Source organism: Haliotis rubra, unplaced genomic scaffold (genome assembly GCF_003918875.1).
Source record: "Haliotis rubra isolate DU_JTF1 unplaced genomic scaffold, ASM391887v1 Scf1393, whole genome shotgun sequence".
Taxonomy (NCBI): Eukaryota; Metazoa; Mollusca; class Gastropoda; order Lepetellida; family Haliotidae; genus Haliotis; species Haliotis rubra.
Window position 1 is genome coordinate 160,277 of NW_025765329.1, and position 22,608 is coordinate 182,884.

A 22,608-nucleotide genomic window follows, 5' to 3' on the forward strand; every position below is an offset into this window, starting at 1 on the left:
CATACATTCCACAGCTAACAGTTGCACCAAGCCATCTTATGATAATAAATTCCCCATCTCACAGCTGCATCAAGCCCTCTTGGAGTAATACATTCCACTGCTCACAGCTGCATCAAGCCCTCTTGGGGTAATACATTCCCCAGGTCACAGCTGCATCAAGCCCTCTTAGGGTAATACAGTCTCCAGCTCACAGCTGCATCAAGCCCTCTTAGGGTAATACAGTCTCCAGCTCACAGCTGCATCAAGCCCTCTGAGGGTAATACATTCCCAGTAGTAAATTTACCAGCTCACATCTGTATGAAGTCCGTTTACAGTAATATATTGCCCAGCACACAGTTGCATCAAGCCCTTTGGGGTAATACATTCCACAGCTCACAGCTGCATCAAGCCCTCTTGGGGTAATACATTCCCCAGCTCATAGCTGCACCAAGCCCTTTTGGGATAATACATTCCCCATCTCACAGCTGCATCAAGCCCTCTTAGGGTAATACAGTCTTCAGCTCACAGCTGCATCAAGCCCTCTGAGGGTAATACATTCCCCCATCTCACAGCTGCACCAAGCCCTCTTGGGGTAATACATTCCCCAGCTAACAGCTGCACCAAGCCCTCTTGGGATAATACATTCCCCAGCTCACAGCTGCACCAAGCCCTTTTGGGATAATACATTCCCCATCTCACAGCTGCATCAAGCCCTCTTGGGTAATACATTCCCCAGCTCACAGCTGCACCAAGCCCTTTTGGGATAATACATTCCCCATCTCACAGCTGCATCAAGCCCTCTTGGGTAATACATTCCCCAGCTCACAGCTGCACCAAGCCCTTTGGGGATAATACATTCCCCATCTCACAGCTGCATCAAGCCCTCTTGGGATAATACATTCCCCCAGCTCACAGCTGCATCAAGCCCTCTGAGGGTAATACATTCCCCAGTAGTATATTTACCAGCTCACATCTGTATGAAGTCCGTTTACAGTAATATATTTCCCAGCACACAATTGCATCAAGCCCTTTGGGGTAATACATTCCACAGCTAACAGTTGCACCAAGCCATCTTATGATAATAAATTCCCCATCTCACAGCTGCATCAAGCCCTCTTGGAGTAATACATTCCACTGCTCACAGCTGCATCAAGCCCTCTTTGGGTAATACATTCCCCAGGTCACAGCTGCATCAAGCCCTCTTAGGGTAATACAGTCTCCAGCTCACAGCTGCATCAAGCCCTCTTAGGGTAATACAGTCTCCAGCTCACAGCTGCATCAAGCCCTCTGAGGGTAATACATTCCCCAGTAGTAAATTTACCAGCTCACATCTGTATGAAGTCCGTTTACAGTAATATATTGCCCAGCACACAGTTGCATCAAGCCCTTTGGGGTAATACATTCCACAGCTCACAGCTGCATCAAGCCCTCTTGGGGTAATACATTCCCCAGCTCATAGCTGCACCAAGCCCTTTTGGGATAATACATTCCCCATCTCACAGCTGCATCAAGCCCTCTTAGGGTAATACAGTCTTCAGCTCACAGCTGCATCAAGCCCTTTGGGGGTAATACATTTCCCAGTAGTATATTTACCAGCTCACATCTGTATGAAGTCCGTTTACAGTAATATATTTCCCAGCTCACAGCTGCACCAAGCCATCTTAGGATAATACATTCCCCAGCTCACAGCTGCGTGAAGTCCTTTGCCAGTAACATATTGCCCAGCTCACAGCTGCGTGAAGTCCTTTGCCAGTAACATATTGCCCAGCTCACAGCTGTGTGAAGTCCACCCAAGAGTTAAAAGCTGTAGAGTATTCGGTTCCCATAGGAACTATCTTTGCTGGCTCCAGTAACTGAGGCATCCTCCAGAAACACGTGGTACATTTACACCCGAGGGGATTTACTTGTGGTCTTCTAAGCCTGGAATAGTTCCTGGAACTATCTCCTGGAATAACTTGTCACATGATTCCAATCTGCTAACAACTCGTCTCCACCACACCCCGTCACTCCCCTTGGCCAACCCTCTCCCACCCTTTCCCCCTTGCCTAGGGGATGAAGGCCGGCAGGCAGAAGTCATGTGGCCTCATTCGTGCAGATGCTTGTGTTGGGCGTGGTTGGGGTAGGGGTAGGGGTAGGGGTAGGGGTAGGGGTAGGGGTAGGGGTGCAGGGCCGTCGTAGCACGGAATCTCGTTCTCTGGTATGGTTGGCAGCCTGCTCCTGATGCCTGTAGCAGTGATGGACACCGTGGCCCGGTTGAGCGCCCTCTGGCGGGCAGCTGCTGCAGCAGTGGCCCTGTTGACCACTTCGATCTGATCAGACCTAGACTTCCGCATTGACAGGGTACGAACTCCTGCAGGATAAGATAATTTTGTATCACGTTTCGTTACATGTAAACAGCCAAGCTGAAATATTTTGGAAAGCAAAAAACCAGCGTCTTTACGTTTTTCTGGGGTTTTTTTGTATTTTGTTGTTGTTGGGCAGTATGGCTTTATACTGCGTATATGTTTGTCATGATCCTAATGTCGTGTTTGTAAAACCCATGGCATCCACTCAAGTAACTCTCAACGGAACATGTAAAGGTGAACGGCTGGATGGAATACTTCATGCGTTGATATATGTGTGTATATTATAAATATATAGATCAACTCGACACGCACAATCGGCACACATACTTTTAAGTACATCTGCAAAAAAACAGACATAACTGGGAAAGAAGAACTTATGCCACTCACCATTCTCATCGTTGTCATCAGCGTCACTGAGTGTCGTCGCGGTCATGGCGGGCGCTAAAGGATGAACATCGTCCTCCTCCTCATCGTCATCTCCATCGAGAACGTTACCTGTCTGTATTATAAAATATGCATGATAAAGCTATTACATATTCCTGTATTGGGAATGAGGGATGGAGAAGGGTTGTACCGGGTCCAGCTGCGGTCATATATATTATTAAGAATGTTTGAGGTTTCAACGAAGTGTGAATAAACGTGTGGAGCTCATTTTTTACTTAAAAATACAGTGGTTTTCAAATAAGTCTGCTTCAAATACATTTCACCAAATATACTAAATGCTGAATATTATGTACTGATCCTGTGGTGGTGTGCATATATTCCTGTGTGTAATTTTAAGTTCATAACATTATATATGTGACTTGTTCACAAAACAACTTTTGTGACACGCTAAGAAGCTGTTTCCACAAGGCGATCTGAATGCCGTTATTGTGGGTTTGAGAACTTGTTCGCCTTGATTGTGTCTCGGTTTGTTTCCACAATACCATGCGTGCCGCATTTAGTGTGCAGAATTGCTTCCCTTAGCGCTGCCAGGAACGTAAGAGATCATGGGCTCCATTATTGGTTCGACTTGATTATTTTTCTCGATGTTGTAGCCACATAATATTCTTTTAGGATTTTCCATAGTGGTAAAGTAGCGGACATCCTTGCGTTTATGTGAATATTTGTTATACCGGACGGCTTTCAACTTAACACGTGTTCGTGTTTTTGTTCCATGTTCCATGAGTGTTTGACCAGAGAAGATCCGGGTTGGAATTGATCTTCAGTAACCCATGCTTGTCGTAAGAGGCGACTAACGGGATCGGGTGTTCAGGCTCGCTGACTTTGTTGACACATGTCATCGTATTCATATTGCGTAGATCGATGTTCATACTGTTGATCACTGGATTGTTTGGTCCAGACTCGATTATTTACACACCGCCGCCATATAGCTGGAATATTGCTGAGTGTGGCGTAAAACTAAACCCACTCACTCACTCACTTATGAGTCTTATCAGACTTGACCAACCGCTATTGACGACATGGGATGTAGAGAATAATATCCCAAACGCTTTTGTTCTTTCACCATACCCGGTGTCATGTAGATATGTTGATCCTACCTCCTGCTCAAACACGTCCAGGCTGCTGAAGCTATCGCTGCAGCCGCTGCTGTCGCTGAGAGACTGCATGCTTCCCTCCTTTGCAATGTCCAGAGAGGTAGATGCTTGCAGGCTACTGTGGGTGGAAACAACACGGCTAGGGGTGGGGCTCCTAGGATCTGACCCCGTCAAAACGTTCAATCTTTTCAGCTCCTTCAGCCGCTTTCGCTCTCTGCGTTGTTCCTTTTGATCCCGAATGAACTGCCGGAGTCGGGCGAACGGTCTGGGTTTGACTCTTGACTGAAAACAACCCATGACGCGTATTAAACTGTCTCCGATAATCTATGTTTCGTACGTCTTGTACGACTTCCATGCAAATGACAGCTGTCTCTATGTGACGTCATAGTAGGATGGGGTCAAAGGTCACTTTACTCCTATTGGACTGACATGTTTCATAACTCTAAACCTTTCCTGAAGCCAATATTTTTAAGTAAATCGTTTGCGACAATCTTGGCTCAAAGACTACGCTTTGTGACGCAAGGCGTACACAGGATGAACTTGTCCCAATTTAGATGTTGTTGCAATTTGACGGATAATTACGTAAACTTAACAAAGACCCTCGAACTATTTGGCATATGCACAAAAGCAATCTCAGCCCATTGTCTTTTTATATGAAATATATCAACACGAGTCCACACAAGCTCTCCTGTTCGTTCACTCAAATGCGGAATCTTGAGTGTGAAACAGCTTCTGTTGAAGAGAGCTTAGTAATTTAATTGTGACGTCATGGAAACCGATGACATCACAGTGATCTGCACAGTATTGTGATATAATGTCATTGCAGCGATTTCTTGGAGAACTAAAGGATATTCCATGCACAGGGGTTCAAATCACTGTTTGGACATTAAAAATATTTTATGTAATGAGTGTAGCGGGAGAATTTTCTAAAAAATCCATTTCTTCACCGATTTCGTTCAAATTTGAAATAAGTTACTCATAACATACAAAACAATATACGGTTGCAAAATTTTTAGATTTTGATTTTTATATATTATTCTACAAACAGTGATTCGAACCCCTGTGAACTATATGTATCTGTGTAAAGTGTGACATGAAAAAATGAGATGTTTTCACGAGTGACGTAGCCAAGATTGAAAATATGACATTCTTGAAGTCATGAAATATTCTATAGCTCTTATGCTTATACATCTGTTTAATTAGATTTACACTCGATGAACAAAATCAGAAATCTCTGGCAGGTAAGCCCGACGTGATATTGCTGGAATAGTGCTAAAAGCGGGTTAACACCATACTCACTCTCTCACTGTATCAGTTGCCATCTCTGGTGTCCCCGTCGTAATATTCCTGGAATAGTGCTAAAAGCGGGTTAAGACCATACTCTCTCACTGTCTCAGATGCCATCTCTGGTGTCCCTGCCGTGATATTGCTGGAATAGTGCTAAAAGCGGGTTTACACCATACTCACTCTCTCACTGTATCAGTTGCCATCTCTGGTGTCCCCACCGTGATATTGCTGGAATAGTGCTAAAAGAGGGTTAACACCATACTCACTCTCTCACTGTTTCAATTGCCATCTCTGGTGTCCCCTCCGTGATATTGCTGGAATAGTGCTAAAAGCTGGTTAACACCATACTCACTCTCTCACTGTATCAGTTGCCATCTCTGGTGTCCCCACCGTGATATTGCTGGAATAGCGCTAAAAGCGGGTTAACACCATACTCACTCTCTCACTGTATCAGTTGCCATCTCTGGTGTCCCCACCGTGATATTGCTGGAATAGTGCTAAAAGCTGGTTAACACCATACTCACTCTCTCACTGTATCAGTTGCCATCTCTGGTGTCCCCACCGTGATATTGCTGGAATAGCGCTAAAGCGGGTTAACACCATGCTCACTCTCACTGTATCAGTTGCCAGTTGCCATCTCTGGTGTCCCCACCGTGATATTGCTGGAATAGTGCTAAAAGCGGGTTAACACCATACTCACTCTCTCACTGTATCAGTTGCCATCTCTGGTGTCCCTGCCGTGATATTGCTGGAATAGTGCTAAAAGCGGGTTAAGACCATACTCTCTCAGTGTATCAGTTGCCATCTCTGGTGTCCCCGCCGTGATATTGCTGGAATAGTGCTAAAAGCGGGTTAAGACCATACTCTCTCAGTGTATCAGTTGCCATCTCTGGTGTCCCCGCCGTGATATTGCTGGAATAGTGCTAAAAGCGGGTTTACACCATACTCTCAGTCACTATCAGTTCTCCGTGTATCTGGAATTGCCATCTCTCTGGTGTTGCCATCCCGCCGTGATATTGCTGGAATAGTGCTAAAAGCGGGTTAACACCATACTCACTCTCTCACTGTATCAGTAACCATCTCCGGTGTCCCCACCGTGATATTGCTGGAATAGTGCTAAAAGAGGGTTAACACCATACTCTCTCAGTGTATCAGTTGCCATCTCTGGTGTCCCCTCCGTGATATTGCTGGAATAGTGCTAAAAGAGGGTTAACACCATACTCACTCTCTCACTGTATCAGTTGCTATCCTTTTTTAAATTGCCATTGGAGGGTGTTAACTACAGTCGAGCATCATAATCAAAGCCTTATTTGCTTGTCTAGAATTCAGGGGTACCGCGAACATATTTTTGGGTCCAAGATGTGCTTACATAATTATTTACTTGTTCAATATTACCCATATTCCCTATACATAAGATACTTGAATTGTGTGGATCGCCTGTTTGGGGTAGTGGGTGGGGCGTATGCCCGAGAGAGCTGAAGGTCGCTGGTTCGATCCCATGACTGTGTGACACCACACACACGTTGGGCTAAGTTACCCCATCTGGCGTTCAACCAAAGCACTAGCCTCGAAGTAATGTATCTGATCGGAGCATCTATATTAAACTGCGGCTTGGTATCTCAGTGAGTTACCACCACAAAATTGGCAGCATTTTGCCTTGAACTGTCCGGCAAAAGAATGTATACAACAATGTTTGATGTTGGTGGCTGAAATGAAAAAATAGATGGTTACTCGATGGCGATGTGTTTGATCCGGGTATCATGGGCGATATTTCATCATTCACTGCACTAATATCTATCACACTGCAGGTGACACGATACACTGTGTATGTCTCGTAGTTCCTCTATGAATATTCATATTACGTCTCCACTCTGTCTACTAATTATAAGAGAGCAAGGGAATCATTGTGATTAGTGTTGTATGTTAAGTGAGAAGTTCCGTGGACATAGGAGAAGTATATCTCAACATTAGACACGTTCACTCCTCAGAGGTCAGCACATTGACTGCTTGTACTTTAAACAGAAAGAGAAACATCTAATAATAGATCCATGTCACGCTGTCCTGTCAAATATGTGCAACGCTCAGGTGAGTCATGGTTGTACAGGTAAAGCCATGATGACCTGATTGGCTCAGGTCTTCAGGTCACATAATCATTGTGCATCGCCATGCAGCATGTAATGGAGGTGCCATCTGGTCACAGCTGTATATGTACTAGGGCTCATGTTCATCTACATGCAGGTGCCACCTGATTACAGCTGTGTATGCAACTAGGGCTCATGTTGATCTACATGCAGGTGCCATCTGATCAGAGCTGTGTATGCAACTAGGGCTCATGTTGATCTACATGCAGGTACCATCTGATCACAGCTGTGTATGTAACTAGGGCTCATGTTGATCTACATGCAGGTGCCACCTCATCACAGCTGTGTATGTAACTAGGTATCACGCTGATCTACATGCAGGTGCCACCTCATCACAGCTGTATATGCAACTAGGGCTCATGTTGATCTACATGCAGGTGCCATCTGATCACAGCTGTGTATGTAACTAGGGCTCATGTTGATCTACATGCAGGTGCCATCTGATCACAGCTGTGTATGCAACTAGGACTCATGTTGATCTACATGCAGGTGCCATCTGATCACAGCTGTCTATGTAACTAGGTATCACGCTGATCTACATGCAGGTGCCACCTGATCACAGCTGTATATGCAACTAGGACTCATGTTGATCTACATGCAGGTGCCATCTGATCACAGCTGTCCCTGTAACTAGGGCTGATGTTGATCTACATGCAGGTGCCATCTGATCACACCTGTGTATGTAACTAGAGCTCATGTTGATCTACATGCAGGTGCCACCTCATCACAGCTGTATATGCAACTAGGGCTGATGTTGATCTACATGCAGGTGCCACCTGATCACAGCTGTGTATGTAACTAGGGCTGATGTTGATCTACATGCAGGTGCCACCTGATCACAGATGTGTATGTAACTAGGCCTCATGTTGATCTACATGCAGGTGCCATCTGATTACAGCTGTATATGTAACTAGGGCTCATGTTGACCTACATGTAGCTGCCACCTCATCACAGCTGTATATGCAACTAGGGCTGATGTTGATCTACATGCAGGTGCAACCTCATCACAACTGTCTATGTAACTAGGTATCACGCTGATCTACATGCAGGTGCCATCTGATCACAGCTGTCTATGTAACTTCGGTATCACGCTGATCTACATGCAGGTGCCATCTGGTCACAGCTGTCTCTGTAACTAGGTATCACGCTGATCTAAATGCAGGTGCCATCTGATCCCAACTGTGTATGTAACTAGGACTCATGTTGATCTACATGCAGGTGCCACCTCATCACAGTTGTCTATGTAACTAGTTATCACGCTGATCTACATGCAGGTGCCATCTGGTCACAGCTGTCTCTGTAACTAGGTATCACGCTGATCTACATGCAGGTGCCATCTGATCACAGCTGTCTATGTAACTAGGAATCAAGCTGATCTACATGCAGGTGCCACCTCATCACAGCTGTGTATGTACTAGGGCTCATGTTGATCTACATGCAGGTGCAACCTGATCACAGCTGCCTATGTAACTAGGAATCACGCTGATCTACATGCAGGTGCCACCTGATCGCAGTTGTGTATGTACTAGGGCTCATGTTCATCTACATGCAGGTGCAACCTGGTGACAGCTGTCTATGTAACTAGGTCTCATGTTGATCTACATGCAGGTGCCACCTGATCACACCTGTCTAATGTAACTAGGTATCACGCTGATCTGCAATGCAGGTGCAACCTGGTCACAGCTGTCTATGTAACTAGAGGCTCATGTTCATCTACATGCAGGTGCCACCTTGTCACCTGTCCATGTAACTAGGGCTGATGTTGATCTACATGCAGGTACCACCTCCTCACAGCTGTGCAATATGCAACTAGAGGCTCATGTTGATCTGCATGCAGGTGCCATCTGATCACAGTTGTCCATTGAACTAGGAATCACGCTGATCTGCATGCAGGTGCCACCTCATCACACCTGTCTATGTAACTAGGGCTCATGTTGATCTACATGCAGGTGCCATCTGATCACACCTGTCTATGGCAACTGGGTATCACGCTGATCACATGCAGGTGCCACCTGATCACAGCTGTCCATGTAACTAGGACTCATGTTGATCTACATGCAGGTGCAACCTGGACACAGTTAGTGTAATGTAACTAACTAGGGCTCATGTTGATCTACATGCAGGTGTCATCTGATCACAGCTGTATGTAACTAGGTATCACGCTGATCTACATGCGTGCCATCTGATCACAGTTATTGTATGTAACTAGGGCCATGTTGATCTACATGCAGGTGCCATCTGATCACAGCTGTGTATGTAACTAGGGCTCATGTTGATCTACATGCAGGTGCCACCTCATCACAGCTACAAGGTATATGCAACTAGGGCACATGTTGATCTACATGCAGGTGCCATCTGATCACAGATGTGTAATATGTAACTAGGGCTGTGTTGATCTACATGCAGGTGCCATCTGATCACAGCTGTGTATGCAACTAGGACTCATGTTGATCTACATGCAGGTGCCATCTGATCACGGCTGTGCATGTAACTAGGTATCACGCCTGATCTACATGCAGGTGCCACCTGATCACAGCTGTATACGCAGCTACAGGACTCATGTTGATCTCATTGCAGGTGCCATCTGATCACAGCTGTCCCTGTAACTAGGGCTGATGTTGATCTACATGCAGGTGCCATCTGATCACACCTGTGTATGTAACTAGAGCTCATGTTGATCTACATGCAGGTGCCACCTCATCACAGCTGTATATGCAACTAGGGCTGATGTTGATCTACATGCAGGTGCCACCTGATCACAGCTGTGTATGTAACTAGGGCTGATGTTGATCTACATGCAGGTGCCACCTGATCACAGATGTGTATGTAACTAGGCCTCATGTTGATCTACATGCAGGTGCCATCTGATTACAGCTGTATATGTAACTAGGGCTCATGTTGACCTACATGCAGCTGCCACCTCATCACAGCTGTATATGCAACTAGGGCTGATGTTGATCTACATGCAGGTGCCACCTCATCACAGCTGTCTATTTAACTAGGTATCACGCTGATCTACATGCAGGTGCCATCTGATCACAGTTGTCTATGTAACTAGTTATCACGCTGATCTACATGCAGGTGCCATCTGGTCACAGCTGTCTCTGTAACTAGGTATCACGCTGATCTACATGCAGGTGCCATCTGATCACAGCTGTCTATGTAACTAGGAATCAAGCTGATCTGCTATGCAGGTGCCACCTCATCAGCTGTGTGTATGTACTAGGCTCATGTTGATCTACATGCAGGTGCAACCTGATCACAGCTGCCTATGCAAACTTCAGGGAATCACGCTGATCTACATGCAGGTGCCACCTGATCGCAGTTGTGTGTATGTACTGGGGCTCATGTTCATCTACATGCAGGTGCAACCTGGTGACAGCTGTCTGCGGCTGTAACTAGGTCTCATGTTGATCTACATGCAGGTGCCACCTGATCACACCTGTCTATGTAACTAGGTATCACGCTGATCTGATCTGCATGCAGGTGCAACCTGGTCACAGCTGTCTATGTAACTAAGGCTCATGTTCATCTGCATGCAGGTGCCACCTTGTCACACCTGTCCATGTAACTAGGGCTGATGTTGATCTACATGCAGGTACCACCTCCTCACAGCTGTATATGCAACTAGGGGCTCATGTTGATCTACATGCAGGTGCCATCTGATCACAGTTGTCCATTGAACTAGGGAATCACGCTGATCTACATGCAGGTGCCACCTCATCACACCTGTCTATGTAACTAGGGCTGATGTTGATCTACATGCAGGTACCACCTCCTCACAGCTGTGTATGTAACTAGGGCTCATGTTGATCTACATGCAGGTGCCATCTGATCACACCTGTCTATGTAACTAGGTATCACGATCTACATGCAGGTGCCACCTGATCACAGCTGTCCATGTAACCAGGACTCCATGTTGATCTACATGCAGGTGCAACCTGGACACAGTTGTGTATGTAACTAACTAGGGCTCATGTTGATCTACATCAGGTGCCATCTGACTCACAGTTGTCCATTGAACTAGGAATCACGCTGATCTACATGCAGGTGCCACCTCATCACACCTGCTATCTGTAATCTAGGACTCATGTTGATCTACATGCAGGTGCAACCTGGTCACAGTTGTATGTAACTAGGGCCAATGTTGTTCTGCATGCAGATGCAACCTGGTCACAGCTGTGTATGCAGCCAGGGTATCACGCTGATCTACATGCAGGTGCCACCTGATCACAGCTGTCCCGTAACTAGGGCTGATGTTGATCTACATGCAGATGCCATCTGATCACAGCTGTGTATGTAACTAGGTATCACGCTGATCTACATGCAGGTGCCACCTCATCACAGCTGTGTATGTAACTAGGGCTGATGTTGATCTACATGCAGGTGCCATCTGATCACAGCTGTGTATGTAACTAGAGCTCATGTTGATCTACATGCAGGTGCTACCTCATCACAGCTGTATATGCAACTAGGGCTGATGTTGATCTACATGCAGGTGCCACCTGATCACAGCTGTGTATGTAACTAGGGCTGATGTTGATCTACATGCAGGTGCCACCTGATCACAGCTGTGTATGTAACTAGGTCTCATGTTGATCTACATGCAGGTGCCATCTGATTACAGCTGTATATGTAACTAGGGCTCATGTTGACCTACATGCAGCTGCCACCTCATCACAGCTGTATATGCAACTAGGGCTGATGTTGATCTACATGCAGGTGCACCCTCATCACACCTGTCTATGTAACTAGGTATCACGCTGATCTACATGCAGGTGCCATCTGATCACAGCTGTCTATGTAACTAGGTATCACGCTGATCTACATGCAGGTGCCACCTCATCACAGCTGTCTATGTAACTAGGTATCACGCTGATCTACATGCAGGTGCCATCTGATCACAGTTGTCTATGTAACTAGTTATCACGCTGATCTGCATGCAGGTGCCATCTGATCACAGCTGTCTATGTAACTAGGTATCACGCTGATCTCATGCGGGTGCTACCTGATCACAGCTGTGTATGTAACTAACTAGGGGCTCATGTTGATCTACATCCAGGTGCCATCTGATCACAGTTGTCCATTGAACTAGGAATCACGCTGATCTACATGCAGGTGCCACCTCATCACACCTGTCTGGCGTAACTAGGACTCATGTTGATCTACATGCAGGTGCCACCTGATCACAGCTGTGTATGTAACTAGGTCTCATGTTGATCTACATGCAGGTGCCATCTGATTACAGCTGTATATGTAACTAGGCTCATGTTGACCTACATGCAGCTGCCACCTCATCACAGCTGTATATGCAACTAGGGCTGATGTTGATCTACATGCAGGTGCACCCTCATCACACCTGTCTATGTAACTAGGTATCACGCTGATCTACATGCAGGTGCCATCTGATCACAGCTGTCTATGTAACTAGGTATCACGCTGATCTACATGCAGGTGCCACCTCATCACACCTGTCTATGTAACTAGGACTCATGTTGATCTACATGCAGGTGCCACCTGATCACAGCTGTGTATGTAACTAGGGCTCATATTGATCTACATGCAGGTGTCATCTGATCACAGCTGTATATGTAACTAGGTATCACGCTGATCTACATGCACGTGCCATCTGATCACAGTTGTGTATGTAACTAGGGCTCATGTTGATCTACATGCAGGTGCCATCTGATCACAGCTGTGTATGTAACTAGGGCTCATGTTGATCTACATGCAGGTGCCACCTCATCACAGCTGTATATGCAACTAGGGCACATGTTGATCTACATGCAGGTGCCATCTGATCACAGTTGTGTATGTAACTAGGGCTCATGTTGATCTACATGCAGGTGCCATCTGATCACAGCTGTGTATGCAACTAGGACTCATGTTGATCTACATGCAGGTGCCATCTGATCACAGCTGTGTATGTAACTAGGTATCACGCTGATCTACATGCAGGTGCCACCTGATCACAGCTGTATATGCAACTAGGACTCATGTTGATCTACATGCAGGTGCCATCTGATCACAGCTGTCCCTGTAACTAGGGCTGATGTTTCACATGCAGGTGCCATCTGATCACACCTGTGTATAACTAGAGCTCATGTTGATCTACATGCACACCTCATCACAGCTGTATATGCAACTAGGGCTGATGTTGATCTACATGCAGGTGCCACCTGATCACAGCTGTGTATGTAACTAGGGCTGATGTTGATCTACATGCAGGTGCCACCTGATCACAGATGTGTATGTAACTAGGCCTCATGTTGATCTACATGCAGGTGCCATCTGATTACAGCTGTATATGTAACTAGGGCTCATGTTGACCTACATGCAGCTGCCACCTCATCACAGCTGTATATGCAACTAGGGCTGATGTTGATCTACATGCAGGTGCAACCTCATCACACCTGTCTATGTAACTAGGTATCACGCTGATCTACATGCAGGTGCCATCTGATCACAGCTGTCTATGTAACTAGGTATCACGCTGATCTACATGCAGGTGCCATCTGGTCACAGCTGTCTCTGTAACTAGGTATCACGCTGATCTAAATGCAGGTGCCATCTGATCCCAACTGTGTATGTAACTAGGACTCATGTTGATCTACATGCAGGTGCCACCTCATCACAGCTGTCTATGTAACTAGGTATCACGCTGATCTACATGCAGGTGCCATCTGATCACAGTTGTCTATGTAACTAGTTATCACGCTGATCTACATGCAGGTGCCATCTGGTCACAGCTGTCTCTGTAACTAGGTATCACGCTGATCTACATGCAGGTGCCATCTGATCACAGCTGTCTATGTAACTAGGAATCAAGCTGATCTACATGCAGGTGCCACCTCATCACAGCTGTGTATGTACTAGGGCTCATGTTGATCTACATGCAGGTGCAACCTGATCACAGCTGCCTATGTAACTAGGAATCACGCTGATCTACATGCAGGTGCCACCTGATCGCAGTTGTGTATGTACTAGGGCTCATGTTCATCTACATGCAGGTGCAACCTGGTGACAGCTGTCTATGTAACTAGGTCTCATGTTGATCTACATGCAGGTGCCACCTGATCACACCTGTCTATGTAACTAGGTATCACGCTGATCTACATGCAGGTGCAACCTGGTCACAGCTGTCTATGTAACTAAGGCTCATGTTCATCTACATGCAGGTGCCACCTTGTCACACCTGTCCATGTAACTAGGGCTGATGTTGATCTACATGCAGGTACCATCTCCTCACAGCTGTATATGCAACTAGGGCTCATGTTGATCTACATGCAGGTGCCATCTGATCACAGTTGTCCATTGAACTAGGAATCACGCTGATCTACATGCAGGTGCCACCTCATCACACCTGTCTATGTAACTAGGGCTCATGTTGATCTACATGCAGGTGCCATCTGATCACACCTGTCTATGTAACTAGGTATCACGCTGATCTACATGCAGGTGCCACCTGATCACAGCTGTCCATGTAACTAGGACTCATGTTGATCTACATGCAGGTGCAACCTGGACACAGTTGTGTATGTAACTAACTAGGGCTCATGTTGATCTACATCCAGGTGCCATCTGATCACAGTTGTCCATTGAACTAGGAATCACGCTGATCTACATGCAGGTGCCACCTCATCACACCTGTCTATGTAACTAGGGCTGATGTTGATCTACATGCAGGTGCCATCTGATCACAGTTGTCCATTGAACTAGGAATCACGCTGATCTACATGCAGGTGCCACCTCATCACACCTGTCTATGTAACTAGGGCTCATGTTGATCTACATGCAGGTGCCATCTGATCACACCTGTCTATGTAGCTCAGGTATCACGCTGATCTACATGCAGGTGCCACCTGATCACAGCTGTCCATGTAACTAGGACTCATGTTGATCTACATGCAGGTGCAACCTGGACACAGTTGTGTATGTAACTAACTAGGGCTCATGTTGATCTACATCCAGGTGCCATCTGATCACAGTTGTCCATTGAACTAGGAATCACGTTGATCTACATGCAGGTGCCACCTCATCACACCCTGCCGCTGTCTATGTAACTGTAACTAGGACTCATGTTGATCTACATGCAGGTGCAACCTGGTCACAGTTGTGTATGTAACTAGGGCCAATGTTGTTCTACATGCAGATGCAACCTGGTCACAGTTGTGTATGTAGCTAGGTATCACGCTGATCTACATGCAGGTGCCACCTGATCACAGCTGTCCCTGTAACTAGGGCTGATGTTGATCTACATGCAGATGCAACCTGGTCACAGCTGTCTATGTAGCTAGAAATCACGCTGATCTACATGCAGGTGCAACCTGATCACAGCTGTGTATGTAACTAGGTCTCATGTTGATCTACATGCAGGTGCCATCTGATCACAGCTGTGTATGTAACTAGGTATCACGCTGATCTACATGCAGGTGCCACCTCATCACAGCTGTGTATGTAACTAGGGCTGATGTTGATCTACATGCAGGTGCCATCTGATCACAGCTGTGTATGTAACTAGAGCTCATGTTGATCTACATGCAGGTGCTACCTCATCACAGCTGTATATGCAACTAGGGCTGATGTTGATCTACATGCAGGTGCCACCTGATCACAGCTGTGTATGTAACTAGGGCTGATGTTGATCTACATGCAGGTGCCACCTGATCACAGCTGTGTATGTAACTAGGTCTCATGTTGATCTACATGCAGGTGCCATCTGATTACAGCTGTATATGTAACTAGGGCTCATGTTGACCTACATGCAGCTGCCACCTCATCACAGCTGTATATGCAACTAGGGCTGATGTTGATCTACATGCAGGTGCACCCTCATCACACCTGTCTATGTAACTAGGTATCACGCTGATCTACATGCAGGTGCCATCTGATCACAGCTGTCTATGTAACTAGGTATCACGCTGATCTACATGCAGGTGCCACCTCATCACAGCTGTCTATGTAACTAGGTATCACGCTGATCTACATGCAGGTGCCATCTGATCACAGTTGTCTATGTAACTAGTTATCACGCTGATCTACATGCAGGTGCCATCTGATCACAGCTGTCTATGTAACTAGGTATCACGCTGATCTACATGCAGGTGCTACCTGATCACAGCTGTGTATGTAACTAACTAGGGCTCATGTTGATCTACATCCAGGTGCCATCTGATCACAGTTGTCCATTGAACTAGGAATCACGCTGATCTACATGCAGGTGCCACCTCATCACACCTGTCTATGTAACTAGGTCTCATGTTGATCTACATGCAGGTGCCACCTGATCACAGCTGTGTATGTAACTAGGACTCATGTTGATCTACATGCAGGTGCCATCTGATTACAGCTGTATATGTAACTAGGGCTCATGTTGACCTACATGCAGCTGCCACCTCATCACAGCTGTATATGCAACTAGGGCTGATGTTGATCTACATGCAGGTGCACCCTCATCACACCTGTCTATGTAACTAGGTATCACGCTGATCTACATGCAGGTGCCATCTGATCACAGCTGTCTATGTAACTAGGTATCACGCTGATCTACATGCAGGTGCCACCTCATCACACCTGTCTATGTAACTAGGGCTCATGTTGATCTACATGCAGGTGCCATCTGATCACAGTTGTCTATGTAACTAGGTATCACGCTGATCTACATGCAGGTGCCACCTGATCACAGCTGTCCATGTAACTAGGACTCATGTTGATCTACATGCAGGTGCAACCTGGACACAGTTGTGTATGTAACTAACTAGGGCTCATGTTGATCTACATCCAGGTGCCATCTGATCACAGTTGTCCATTGAACTAGGAATCACGCTGATCTACATGCAGGTGCCACCTCATCACACCTGTCTATGTAACTAGGACTCATGTTGATCTACATGCAGGTGCAACCTGGTCACAGTTGTGTATGTAACTAGGGCTCATGTTGTTTTACATGCAGATGCAACCTGGTCACAGTTGTGTATGTAGCTAGGTATCACGCTGATCTACATGCAGGTGCCACCTGATCACAGCTGTCCCTGTAACTAGGGCTGATGTTGATCTACATGCAGATGCAACCTGGTCACAGCTGTCTATGTAGCTAGAAATCACGCTGATCTACATGCAGGTGCCACCTGATCACAGTTGTGTATGTACTAGGGCTCATGTTGATCTACATGCAGATGCAACCTGATCACAGCTGTGTATGTAACTAGGTATCACGCTGATCTACATGCAGGTGCCACCTGATGACAGATGTGTATGTAACTAGGTCTCATGTTGATCTACATGCAGGTGCCATCTGATCACAGCTGTGTATGTAACTAGGTATCACGCTGATCTACATGCAGGTGCCACCTCATCACAGCTGTGTATGTAACTAGGGCTGATGTTGATCTACATGCAGGTGCCATCTGATCACAGCTGTGTATGTAACTAGAGCTCATGTTGATCTACATGCAGGTGCTACCTCATCACAGCTGTATATGCAACTAGGGCTGATGTTGATCTACATGCAGGTGCCACCTGATCACAGCTGTGTATGTAACTAGGGCTGATGTTGATCTACATGCAGGTGCACCCTCTTCACACCTGTCTATGTAACTAGGTATCACGCTGATCTACATGCAGGTGCCATCCTGATCACAGCCAGCTTGTATGTAACCAGGTATCACGCTGATCTACATGCAGGTGCCACCTCATCACAGCTGTCTATGTAACTAGGTATCACGCTGATCTACATGCAGGTGCCATCTGATCACAGTTGTCTATGTAACTAGTTATCACGCTGATCTACATGCAGGTGCCATCTGATCACAGCTGTCTATGTAACTAGGTATCACGCTGATCTACATGCAGGTGCTACCTGATCACAGCTGTGTATGTAACTAGGAATCAAGCTGATCTACATGCAGGTGCCATCTGGTCACAGCTGTCTCTGTAAATAGGTATCACGCTGATCTACATGCAGGTGCCATCTGATCACAGCTGTCTATGTAACTAGGAATCAAGCTGATCTACATGCAGGTGCCACCTCATCACAGCTGTCTATGTACTAGGGCTCATGTTGATCTACATGCAGGTGCAACCTGATCACAGCTGCCTATGTAACTAGGAATCACGCTGATCTACATGCAGGTGCCACCTCATCACAGCTGTCTATGTAACTAGGGCTGATGTTGATCTACATGCAGATGCAACCCGGTCACAGCTGTCTATGTACTAGGAATCACGCTGATCTACATGCAGGTGCCACCTGATCGCAGTTGTGTATGTACTAGGGCTCATGTTGATCTACATGCAGGTGCAACCTGGTGACAGCTGTCTATGTAACTAGGTCTCATGTTGATCTACATGCAGGTGCCACATGATCACACCTGTCTATGTAACTAGGTATCACGCTGATCTACATGCAGGTGCAACCTGGTCACAGCTGTCTATGTAACTAAGGCTCATGTCCATCTACATGCAGGTGCCACCTGATCACAGCTGTCCATGTAACTAGGACTCATGTTGATCTACATTCAGGTGCAACCTGGTCACAGTTGTGTATGTAACTATCTAGGGCTCATGTTGATCTACATCCAGGTGCCATCTGATCACAGTTGTCCATTGAACTAGGAATCACGCTGATCTACATGCAGGTGCCACCTCATCACACCTGTCTATGTAACTAGGACTCATGTTGATCTACATGCAGGTGCAACCTGGTCACAGTTGTGTATGTAACTAGGGCTCATGTTGTTCTACATGCAGATGCAACCTGGTCACAGTTGTGTATGTAGCTAGGTATCACGCTGATCTACATGCAGGTGCCACCTGATCACAGCTGTGTATGTAACTAGCTCTCATGTTGATCTACATGCAGGTGCCATCTGATCACAGCTGTGTATGTAACTAGGTATCACGCTGATCTACATGCAGGTACCACCTCATCACAGCTGTGTATGTAACTAGGGCTGATGTTGATCTACATGCAGGTGCCATCTGATCACAGCTGTGTATGTAACTAGAGCTCATGTTGATCTACATGCAGGTGCTACCTCATCACAGCTGTATATGCAACTGGGACTCATGTTGATCTACATGCAGGTGCCACCTGATCACAGCTGTGTATGTAACTAGGGCTGATATTGATCTACATGCAGGTGCCACCTTATCACAGCTGTGTATGTAACTAGTTCTCATGTTGATCTACATGCAGGTGCCATCTTATTACAGCTGTATATGTAACTAGGGCTCATGTTGAACTACATGCAGCTGCCACCTCATCACAGCTGTATATGCAACTAGGGCTGATGTTGATCTACATGCAGGTGCAACCTCATCACACCTGTCTATGTAACTAGGTATCACGCTGATCTACATGCAGGTGCCATCTGATCACAGTTGTCTATGTAACTAGTTATCACGCTGATCTACATGCAGGTGCCATCTGGTCACAGCTGTCTCTGTAACTAGGTATCACGCTGATCTACATGCAGGTGCCATCTGATCACAGCTGTCTATGTAACTAGGAATCAAGCTGATCTACATGCAGGTGCCAGCTTCTGATCACAGCTGTCTATGTACTAGGGCTCATGTTGATCTACATGCAGGTGCAACCTGATCACAGCCGCTCATGTAACTAGGAATCACGCTGATCTACATGCAGGTGCCACCTCATCACAGCTGTCTATGTAACTGGGGCTGATGTTGATCTACATGCAGATGCAACCCGGTCACAGCTGTCTATGTAACTAGGAATCACGCTGATCTACATGCAGGTGCCACCTGATCGCAGTTGTGTATGTACTAGGGCTCATGTTCATCTACATGCAGGTGCAACCTGGTGACAGCTGTCTGCGTAACTAGGTCTCATGTTGATCTACATGCAGGTGCCACCTGATCACACCTGTCTATGTAACTAGGTATCACGCTGATCTACATGCAGGTGCAACCCTAGTCACAGCTGTCTATGTAACTAAGGCTCATGTTCATCTACATGCAGGTGCCACCTTGTCACACCTGTCCATGTAACTAGGGCTGATGTTGATCTACATGCAGGTACCACCTCCTCACAGCTGTATATGCAACTAGGGCCTCATGTTGATCTACATGCGGTGCCATCTGATCACAGTTGTCCATTGAACTAGGAATCACGCTGATCTACATGCAGGTGCCACCTCATCACACCTGTCTATGTAACTAGGGCTCATGTTGATCTACATGCAGGTGCCATCTGATCACACCTGTCTATGTAACTAGGTATCACGCTGATCTATTACGCAGGTGCCACCTGATCACAGCTGTCCATGTAACTAGGACTCATGTTGATCTACATGCAGGTGCAACCTGGTCACAGTTGTGTATGTAACTAACTAGGGCTCATGTTGATCTACATCCAGGTGCCATCTGATCACAGTTGTCCATTGAACTAGGAATCACGCTGATCTACATGCAGGTGCCACCTCATCACACCTGTCTATGTAACTAGGGCTCATGTTGATCTACATGCAGGTGCAACCTGGTCACAGTTGTATATGTAACTAGGGCTGATGTTGATCTACATGCAGTTGCAACCCGGTCACAGCTGTCTATGTAACTAGGAATCACGCTGATCTACATGCAGGTGCCACCTGATCGCAGTTGTGTATGTGTACTAGGGCTCATGTTGATCTACATGCAGGTGCAACCTGGTGACAGTTGTCTATGTAACTAGGGCTCATGTTGTTCTACATGCAGATGCAACCTGGTCACAGTTGTGTATGTAGCTAGGTATCACGCTGATCTACATGCAGGTGCCACCTGATCACAGCTGTCCCTGTAACTAGGGCTGATGTTGATCTACATGCAGATGCAACCTGGTCACAGCTGTCTATGTAGCTAGGAATCACGCTGATCTACATGCAGGTGCCACCTGATCACAGCTGTGTATGTAACTAGGTCTCATGTTGATCTACATGCAGGTGCCATCTGATCACACCTGTGTATGTAACTAGGTATCACGCTGATCTACATGCAGGTGCCACCTGATCACAGCTGTCCATGTAACTAGGACTCATGTTGATCTACATGCAGGTGCAACCTGGTCACAGTTGTGTATGTAACTAACTAGGGCTCATGTTGATCTACATCCAGGTGCCATCTGATCACAGTTGTCCATTGAACTAGGAATCACGCTGATCTACATGCAGGTGCCACCTCATCACACCTGTCTATGTAACTAAGGCTCATGTTGATCTACATGCAGGTGCAACCCGGTCACAGCTGTCTATGTAACTAGGAATCACGCTGATCTACATGCAGGTGTCTACTGATCGCAGTTGTGTATGTACTAGGGCTCATGTTGATCTACATGCAGGTGCAACCTGGTGACAGTTGTCTATGTAACTAGGGCTCATGTTGATCTACATGCAGGTGCAACCTGGACACAGTTGTGGTATGTAACTAGGTATCACGCTGATCTACGTGCAGGTGCCACCTGATCACAGCTGTCCCTGTAACTAGGGCTGATGTTGATCTACATGCAGATGCAACCTGGTCACAGCTGTCTATGTAACTAGGAATCACGCTGATCTACATGCAGGTGCCACCTGATCACAGCTGTGTATGTAACTAGGTCTCATGTTGATCTACATGCAGGTGCCATCTGATCACAGCTGTCTATGTAACTAGGTATCACGCTGATCTACATGCAGGTGCCACCTCATCACAGCTGTATATGCAACTAGGGCTCATGTTGATCTACATGCAGGTGCCACCTGATCACAGCTGTGTATGTAACTAGGGCTCACGCTGATCTATCATGCAGGTGCCATCTGGTCACAGCTGTCATGTAACTAGGTAATCACGCCGATCTACATGCAGGTGCCATCTGATCACACCTGTCTATGTAACTAGGAATCACGCTGATCTACATGCAGGTGCCACCTCATCACAGCTGTCTATGTAACTAGGTATCACGCTGATCTACATGCAGGTGCCATCTGGTCACAGCTGTCTCTGTAACTAGGTATCACGCTGATCTACATGCAGGTGCCATCTGATCACAGCTGTCTATGTAACTAGGAATCAAGCTGATCTACATGCAGGTGCCACCTCATCACAGCTGTCTATGTACTAGGGCTTGTTGATCTACATGCAGGTGCAACCTGATCACAGCTGCCTATGTAACTAGGAATCACGCTGATCTACATGCAGGTGCCACCTCATCACAGCTGTCTATGTAACTAGTGCTGATGTTGATCTAAATGCAGATGCAACCCGGTCACAGCTGTCTATGTAACTAGGAATCAAGCTGATCTACATGCAGGTGCCACCTGATCGCAGTTGTGTATGTACTAG